A 10,093-nucleotide genomic window follows, 5' to 3' on the forward strand; every position below is an offset into this window, starting at 1 on the left:
TAGATGGAATGACCAATAAAGATCTCAGACCCAAATAACCAGACGGACTCAAATAATGTGGCAAATACTACTTTATTAACAGCTTGCATAAAGTAGGGCAATATGGAGATCATGAGGCAGAAGTCGCACACTCACACATGAACTTGATTATACAGAGGTCTTATACCCCAATGTATTTCACCTATGACATCATCCAACGTGGCAAGCCATAAAATCTATCAAGAGAAGGGATTGGTTAAGGAAACATATCTACTTATAGGATAAATAGTGTCAATGATACCATTGGCTGCCCCTTATCTATTAGGCACACCTTAAACCACCTTTAAATAAATATAATACTGATTATAATGGGAAAATAGCTGCAGGTTGGTCCGTGCAACATTGTATAGCATGCTACTTCATAGACCTTCTGATTAGTTGGCATGCTACCCCACCTTGGACTTTTTACTTTTTAGCAGCATGTAAGCAGAATGGACCCCATGTGCTTGAGCAATGTCAGACTACTCCCTGCTTTCCCAATTAATCTGTCCTCTCTCATTGGTCAGGCCCCAAGCCAAAGTGTTCTTGTTTGTAGTTGATCTTGAATCCTGTTCTCTGTCCTGGGACCTTTCAGGGAGTGTAGGCAAATCACTATCTTCATGTGAGGCTTAATGAATAGCTCTTGTTTTCAACTTCTGAATCACGAGTGAGGAGACCGCAAATTTGTGCATTTCAACCTCCTATTTACTGCTATTTAATTCAATTATACTGGGTGTCCTTGCTTCTCTTGGCCTTTGGAGAGGTACTCACTCCATTTTGTATAGAATTTATACACTTTTAATTGTCCAATACTTGGCTCTTGAAGATGATTTTTCTTCCCTTAATCTAAGAAAAACTGTTCTTTCGTGAGTGGCTTATCCTTTGACTCTCTTCGTGCCTTGCAATTATTCCTTGAAAAAGCATCCTTGATCTTAAGCCAATAGACTCCTCTTTGTTTGTCACCTAAAGCCAGCGTCCTGTAACCTTGCAACCCTGGTCTGTCTCTGAGGTAGCTTGAATGATTCTAATACAAGTCTAGTGTCCATGTTTTCATCATGGCCGTCCTAGCCACGTTACATTTTCCTATGTTTCCTTCTTTAAGCACGCTTCCATATCTCTCATCTACCTTGTGTTTCTGCATATGTACACTTATTGGTCGGCAAGTTACTTTGTCGTCTTTGTATATATGAATTCTTCATCTTTAAGAACATGTTTCTCACATCACTTCAGTGTTTCTTAGTAGGTCTCCTTCATGACGTCACTCTGCCCTCATCAGATTTCACTTATCGTTCCATGATGTCCATAGGTGAGTGCTGACATCCTGTCACTCACTCAGTGTGAGAGTGCATTCAATACGGTTGTCTGAGTGCATAGCGTCTCTCATACACTCAATGCAGCATTGGAACGATACATAGTGTCCCATATGCAGCTTTTCTCCTGCTATGCCAATATGATGGAGGTGAGGGGCGGGTGCTAAGGCTAACATGTCCACCTTCTCCTCTAAAGGATACTTGGGGATTACATGCTCACAAGAAGATGAATACTGCATCCCTCCCAAAGCTGTCACCGCTTCCCTTTGTCAGCCATCTCCTCCTATGTGATCCTCCCTCATGATAACACCCCGAGGGTTAGGATCAGGTAGCGTCTGCCTTCCCCTGGCCACATGGGAGCAGATCTTAGGCTGGGGTTCAGTGATGACTCCACAGGATTCATCCCAACTCTAAAAAGGAGTTAATCAGTCAAGGCAAAGATGCAACCTGCTTTACCGTAGGCCTTGCAGTAGCCTCAAGTAACTTTGTTTAATCCATTGCTTTGAAGAATAGGACCAACTGCTTACATAATTGCAGAGAAGAGCGTAGGGTCCTTGTGTAGGCAAAGCACAGCCGCTAACAGTGGAGCTGCACCCTTGAACGCAGCCTTCACCGTGGGATTTTCAGACACGCAGCCCTTACTCCAAGTTTGGGTGGGACTGCAGGGTCCTAGTGCAGGCGAAGCATAGCACCTAACATGTGGGGTATCTTATTCAGAATTATAATATTTAGTATCACTCGTATGCCGATGATACCAATTTATTTGTAAAGGTATCCAGCCTGAAGGGCAGCTTCAAACTACTTCAGTTCTGCTGGTAGAAGTTATAAACTCTAGTTATAAACTCTTCAACTAAACTCTACCAAGATCAAGCTCAAGCTTCTGGGACCAAAACATTTATTAAATGATCCCTTACAACTCCCTTGATCCCCTACATTGTTTCGTCCTTTGAACTCCTTTTTCAACAAGGTCAGAAATCTTGGAGTGACCTGGGAGCCTGATATGAGATTGACCATGTAAATCAATGAGGTAGTCAAATCAATCTACTTCGGTCTTCCACTTCTGTGACGTACCTCCCGCTATATTCCCAATTCGGAACACGACAAAGTGGTTATGACAATTACTGATTTCCTTTGACAAATACAGTTCTGCAGCTGTGCAAGGCTTGGGCGTTTTGCTCCCCCATCCTCGCATGGCCCATTGGAAATGCTGAGCTGGGAACTTCATGGCTGTATGTGCAAGGGTGCGTCCTGCGCCTCCTTGAGCAGACAGAGCAGGCTGAAGTTGGGCATCTGCTCACCCACGCTCAGGCACCTGCACAGGTGCAGGAACAAGGAAGCTTCCTGATCCCTGTTCATGCAAGCAGGGGCTGTAGCGCTGAAGAGAAAACTTCAGCACCCGCAGCAGAAGGTAAATTTGTTTATGTTCAAGTATTTTATTATTTCAATTATGTGTTTGGATGCGTGCATGCTTGTTTTGTTAGGTGAATGTATGATGATAGATGCTGGTGTGAAGACAATGGGCATCATTATGAGCATGGAGGTAATGAAAAAAGGAAGGCGGAATGGTATTACCGGCATCGTTAACGGGTCGGGCCATTACGAGCAGACAACACAGCAATACCGCCACCGCCATACCGTGCCCCTTCTTACCGGCATGCATGCGTACACGCGCCCCTTTGCGCTGGAAATACCGGGATGCCGCTAACAGGAGGACATCACAAGTTACGCGGGCATGCAGTTACCGGCATCCCGAAGGCGGTAATTAGGGCCTGCACGACGGCGGCAATACAGGCATAGCAGACCACCCGTAAATAGCAACCTGCAGTGTAGGCAACTGCCACAGGTGCACACAATCACCACAGGTGGAGTCAATGGAGCCTGTCCCAGTACAAAAGGAGCACACCCTCACACCACACCCCTTCCTACACCAAAATGATCCCACTAGCTGTTGCAATCATGGGGCTGGAGGACATGCCTGTACTTCTACAACAGCAACAACAACAACAACTACAAGTACAACAACAGGCAGCACGGAGGAGACGCAGGAGAAGGAGGGTGAGACAGGCCCAGCAAGTCCCACCAGTGCAGCCAGTGGTACCACGTAGGCAGCCACCAATCCCCCGCATCAGACCCAGTCCATTCAATCTAACCCCTGAGCAGATCCACACCCTGTACCGGTTGGACCGGGACACCATCACCACCATAGTAGACATGATACACAACGACATTGTCAGCCTGATAGAAATCCGCACTGTCATGCCCCCTTTACTAAAGGTGGTGTCTGTGCTCCACTTCCTGGCCACAGGCACCTACCAGCACACAGTGGGGCAACTGCATGACATATCACAACCACTCTTTTCTCGTATGCTGACCCAAGTGCTTGATGCCATTCTGAAGCATGCAAGCATCCACATTTCCCTACCACAGACTGGCCAGGAGCTCGCTGACACCAAAGTAGGCTTCCATGCACTGACAGGCATGCCCAATTGCATTTGTGCCCTCGACTGCACCCATGTAGAATTGGTGGCCTCTCATGCCAATGAGGCGGTGTACCGCAATTGCAAGCAATACCACTCCATCAATGTGCAGATGGTATGTGACTCCAGCAAGATCATCACACTTTGTTGCGTCCGATATCCCAGATCTACACATGATGCCATGGTGCTGCATAACTCCACGCTACCCCGCTACATGGAGCGACATGCTGGACGACGTGCCTGGCTGCTCAGTAAATTGCCTGACTGGGCCATGGCAGTGCATTGGGGTTGTGAGGTGGGGGGATGCATACTCCACCTGGGTGGGATTGGGGGGGTGCATACTCTACCTGGGTGGGATTGGCCGGTGAGTGGACAGTGCAATCATAGCTAAACACTGTTGTCCTGAACATCCCAACCTGAACATGACACATCAATGCCATACATAAGACCAATGGCACACATCAATGACAACATGCCAGACGCACAAGCAGGCCACCATGGGTATGTCAAGCAATGGATGACTAAACATGATTACACCTGTGGCAATGCCGCTAGTGTGATTAGGTACAGAGTAGCATGCACTGCAATTATGGTTGGCAAGACATCGTTCCGCATCCACAGTACATCCGCATCAGCATTCAAGTGAACACCCTGCATCATCTGTACAACACAATTCACACCAACAGACCATAGTGCAGTACACAATGCATCAAGTGAACCTGTGTGCATACATCTAGGGACATGTGCATGTCAACACCAAATAGCTGCAGCCATGGCCGTTTATCCTAAAGGTGTCAGCTTAGATATTGACTCACACATACCTCTTTGTGCTCCCATGCAGGTGATGGTGGATATCCCTTGAAGCTGTGGCTACTTACCCCTGTACGGAACCCGCATAACAGGCATGAAGAGGAGTACAATCGGGTTCATACCCGTACCCGTGTTGTGATTGAGCCGACCTTTGGCCTGTTGAAGGCACGGTACCGCTGCCTAAGCAGGTCTGGTGGAGCATCCCTTTATGCACCTGTGAAGGTGGCAAAGATAACCATGGCCTTGTGGGATGTTTTTACCCATGCATCCAAGCCCTACCTCAAAAACTGTGCAGTACTGGCATTGAAAACATCATGATGGCCAGAGATTCCCAGAAAATGCCCAGGGAAGTGCATGAAGAATAGGCTGCCACCCATTTTGCCGATGTTATGGGCACAGAAGGGCACTGCCTAAAACCACCATTGGACTACCCACACAGTAGCCTGAAACCATTGGGAATGGCAATGCTGAATGCCAAAAGCAACCTAGAATTGTGGGGAATTCATTTTCTTAATTCCCAAAAATGGGTGCATTACCAGTACTCACCACTATCAGAAAGCCGGCGTTTTAAAACAACACCAGACTTTTTTTCTTTTTTGGTGTAAAACTGAATAAATGAACCCAAAGCATGCCAAAGAAAGACTTACTGAGAGGTGGATCCAATGTAAAGTTATATTCTGAAGTGACTTGAAGGTTTATAACAAGACTGGCTGAGCTGTGGATTTCAGCAGTTTAAGTAAATTTGGACTGAAAGACACTAAAAATCTAAATGTTTAAAAGAAATGAGTGACCTACTTTTGAGTGTCACATAGGTTGCAATTGTTTAAATGTCATAGTTTTAAACTTAGAATCAGCATTCTAGCTGCATATGTAAAATGGTTAGTTTTATTTGAATGCAGAAAACTGGGTAACTAAAAGTGACATTAGCTGGGGCCTGGCTTAAGGAACTGAATTCTGCCCACCAGCTACCCCCGACAGGAGATGAGACTTGCACAACAGCTGTGTTCCCAGGCCTAGCTGCCTTTTTGCTGCTCCTACCAAAAGGGATCTGACACTTCTTTGATTGAATTACCTGGGCTCTGCAGGAAATTGAACAAAGCCCTGTCCTGACTCAGGCAAATGTTTTATTATGGGGGCTGAAAAAATGGCTTCCTCTTGAACAAAGGGCCTTCCAGGGCCCAGGCAGATGGTTTATTGCAGGGGTAATAAAAATGGCTTCCTCTTGGCAGAAACTGGGAGGGGGAGAAACTGGAGACAGAGGCTGAGCTTGAAGAAAGTGGAAAAACTGGTTTCTGTACCATGTGACCTGAAAAGACACACCCCTGTAGCCAGAATATGGTTTTAGAAAAAGATGAATAACTCATAGTACGGAGTTGTCATAATTATTTAAATGATACCATAATTCTTGTGATTTTTCTGCCCACATTTTAAGAGGTTTTTAGAACCGGTGGCATGATCTGGGGGAAAACTAGCAGTTAAGAGGGTATTACTTAAAATGTCTGCATGTGAAAAGTCTGATACTTCATCAATCAATGCCTGCATGCCTTGCACACATTTGGGTAAATTTGAGTAAGAATCGGATATTGGTAACTTGACCAAAAAGTGAAATATGTTGCCATTTCTGAATGCAAGCTCCCAGGAAGAGCAGATTTGGACAGGGTATACCTCATGTGATATGTGATGGGTGCATGTAATTTTAAACAAATGTGTACCTGTGCAAATATGTTTTTTTAGCAAATATAGATTGTGTGTAAAGTTGACAGGGGTGGGTTCTCTGTATCATAAACAGACCTCATCATGATGACACTTCATTTCATTCCCCCAATCAAGGGGAAGAGGAGGAAGTGGCCAATGACAAGTGGAGAGGGGTAGGGCCTAGGAAGCTAGCCTCTCCACCCATTTTCAAAACACATAAAAGCAGACAGTCAGGACAGATAGGGACCTTCAATTCCATTTGCTGCGGGACGCTCTACCGGGAAAATCCATATTTTACCTCCATCAACCTCCAGAGAGCCAACATAGAGACTTCAATCTACCCACCTTCAGAGACCAAGACTTTACTTCAGAATTTGTAGCAGAGAGGTCAACTACAAGCTAAATCCCTCCTTAGCAGGCCTCGAATCATTGCCATTATCACAGCCAGGCGAGCTGTTTGAATTCTTTGCAAGAACTCTTGCCATTTGCCAGAGAGCAGTGTTGTATCCAGAGAGAGACCAGCTGAACCGGAGACCGCTGTATCCGGACCCACAGACCTGATCAGAACCAGAGACCCAGACCAGCAGAGGAGAGCTGACCCAGACCGCTGTGCGCAGAGACCGTCCGTGGCGAGTGAAGAAAACCTGACCAGATCCGTGGCGAGTGAAGAAAACCTGACCAGATCCGTGGCGAGGCCCATTCTATTTCTAAATATATTGTGAGTACATAGCAGAACTGTGCAGCACCAATCTCTTAGTTAAAATAATATAATTCAATCTATTTTAATCTAAGTAGAACTGCCTAAAAGCTGTCACCTGTCATTTTCTAGCTGCTAGCTGTCACTTGTCATTTTGAACTTTAAAATTTCAAATCTGAAAAACGACCTTTACCATATTGCTCATATCGCCGTGACCGTTTGTCTTAGAGACTTGCAGTAACTTTCCTCTGAAAGCTTAGAATCTTAGCGTTTCAACGAACCTAGATCCGCATTCCTATTCCATACACCTTCGCCGCGATCGCGAAGAACGCACTCGCGAATTTGCCGCGATTTGCAAATTTCTCCACGTGTGAAAACAGCAGTTTCCTTGCTAAAATTTCGTTTGCCTCTTAAGAACCATCCCTGAATCATTGCTAGAGTGAGCCTGGACTAATATTAACTTGATACCACTCACCCTGAACCTCTAGAGGGAATTAAAAGCATTTTAGCATATTTTTCACTTCATTGCCAGCACATATAAAAGCATTTTGGGCCTGTGTTTCAAACTTCTGTAGTCTAAGCTTGCTGGGGTGAACTGAATTACATTTGATTGCATTTCTGAGAACTGTGTGCTTTCCTTCCATTTCCTTGCATTGCATAAAGGGGGGAGGGGATTGCCAGAGAAAAGTGATTACATTGTTTTGTTGAAATCATATTGAGTATTTTCTGTATTGCATTTTCATTCAACATTACATCCATCTGAACTTATATAAAGCATTCTCTACCACCTTATTCTTCTGTTCCTATTCACAAGTGTGCTAGTGCCAGACTATCCATTATTGATTACTGCTCAGATTAGGTGTGATATTCAATTATTAAATTATTATAAAGTGTGATATATATATCTATTGTTTAAATTATCAAATAAACCTTTTAACTTGCAAAACAGAACTACTTCTTGGCTCAGTGGGGTCAGGGGGATTCCAAGAGAGGGGTGTTATATAGGGGTAGTCATCCAGAATGCATGAACTGGACATAAGGATATATCAATAAGGGTTTCCATTGAGTATCCCAGACGAGGCATTGACTTAGCTGTAGTGTTGAATTGAATCCTCTTACAAATTGGGTGCTCGTGCCGGACGTTTGGATTAGATCTATCACTTGTGCAGATTAATACAGCGTGCCAGCTGACCAGATACACATATCCGGTCGGAGCACACGCTGTGTTACGCTGTAAAGCACTCCTCAAAGGAACGCTCTAAGGAAAAGGTCTGTTTTGCAAAAATATAATATAAACTTCTGTAAGTCAGGAAGGAACTCAAATCTCTAGAATGACGACCTTAGTAGACATGAAAATAGCCAGAGAGCACTTCTTACATAGGTTATTTGTGAGAGGTGAGTGGAATCACCAGGACCGCATGGTCTGGTTGCAGGCCATCACGCAACAGGTCACGGAAACAGGGTCATATATATGGAGAGATCAGGGTCCCTTACATGTGGCCCTGAGTGAACTATACATGGCTCCTAAAGCTAAGGATGAACAAGACAAGATGGTTAGGATAGCGGCATACCTGTTCCTATATATGGGAGACATGCAGGATAAATGTACTGAAAGCCAAGATCTGGCGAATAAGCGACAGATGGCGTTAGAGAAGGTCCAATCTGACCTGGTCTCTTCTGAGCACAGGCTGCAGGGGAGCCAGGAGTCAGAAAATGAGAGTAGACAGCACATCATTAAAATAAAGAGGGATATGGACATCCTGCAACAGGAAAAGGCTGACCAGGATACCAGATTTCTGGCCTTGCAGAAGGAGTACCAAGAAGGTTTGGACTCCCTACTGCAAAGCCAGAAAAAGCTGGAGCAACAGTTAGACTCCAATAGGGTATGTGCTGAGCAGGTAGTCACCCTGCAAAGCCACATAGATAGGGAGAAGGCAGAGAGCAATAAAATGATTCTGAAAGACCTGGATACCCAGGCAGAGTTTGATGAAGAACGCCAGAAAGCTGGTGCCTTTCAAAGGCAGAGGGACGACCTGGTGGCAAAAATGCAGGCTCTTAGCCAGGAAAGAGACGCCTTAGGCCAGGAAGTCTGCCATTTAAAAAGAAAAACAGAAGAAAATCACTTGGCCCTCCAGGGGCTGGGTGACCTCCAAAAAGAACGCCAGAACTTGTTAGAACACACCAGGAGGGTGGAGTATTCTCTGGCAAGAAAGGAGCAGGCCAATAGGGACACAGCTCAGGAGGTAACCCTCCTGCAGCAAAGACTGGCCCAGTGCTCCAGGACCAATCAGGAGGCACAGAGAGAGAATGAGGCTCTCTGCCAGCACAATGATAGACTCCAGCAACAGGTAGCGATGCAGGAGAGACTGATAGAGTCTAGTAAGGCCTTAACTGAGGATCTGAAGGCGCAGTCTCTTGCATTGCAACAGGGAGCAGGGGCGGATAGAGATGAGGTTCGCTGGGAAAGAGAAACTCCTGAGCATAACCCCAGGAGCCCTAGTACCAGAGGCCTTTATTTCTCTCAGTCCCTGGACTCTGCCACCCCCATGTCCCCTGGCGCACATGAGCACAGGGCCACAGGGATGGCAGATTACTATCCAGCCAGAAGCATGGGGCTCATAGGCCAGTACCACACAGGAATGGAGGGGCGGGCATCTGGGTATGGGCACCCAAGCACAGTGCAATTTTATGGGGAACCCTAGGTGAGTAGGCCCATTAAGGGCATCCTGAAAACCTCTGCCCAGTTAGGTCAGTGGGGGGGGTACCCATCAAATCCTGGCAGCAAGGAGGGATCTGAAGACTCCTCTGAGCGGTACAGGACACAGGAGACCAGGTCCCCACATTCTGCCAGCCATTCCCAGGCTCGCAGAATCCGGGAAAACCTGGAAGAACAGACGGGAACCTCTGGGAGCAGTGCCTCTGAGTCAGAAGATGAATGGACCAGGGTTACCCGGACCAAAAGGGCCAATAAGACAAAAAGGGCCTTGCTTAAGGACCCCTTAAAGCAGATTAAGGCAATCAGGAGCGTCATCACGCCTTATCATAAGAACGCCAAGTATTCTGTTTGGGAGCACTTAGAGTTGTTT

The sequence above is a fragment of the Ambystoma mexicanum genome, chromosome 2p (assembly GCF_040938575.1).
Source record: "Ambystoma mexicanum isolate Mex_15411 chromosome 2p, UKY_AmexF1_1, whole genome shotgun sequence".
Taxonomy (NCBI): Eukaryota; Metazoa; Chordata; class Amphibia; order Caudata; family Ambystomatidae; genus Ambystoma; species Ambystoma mexicanum.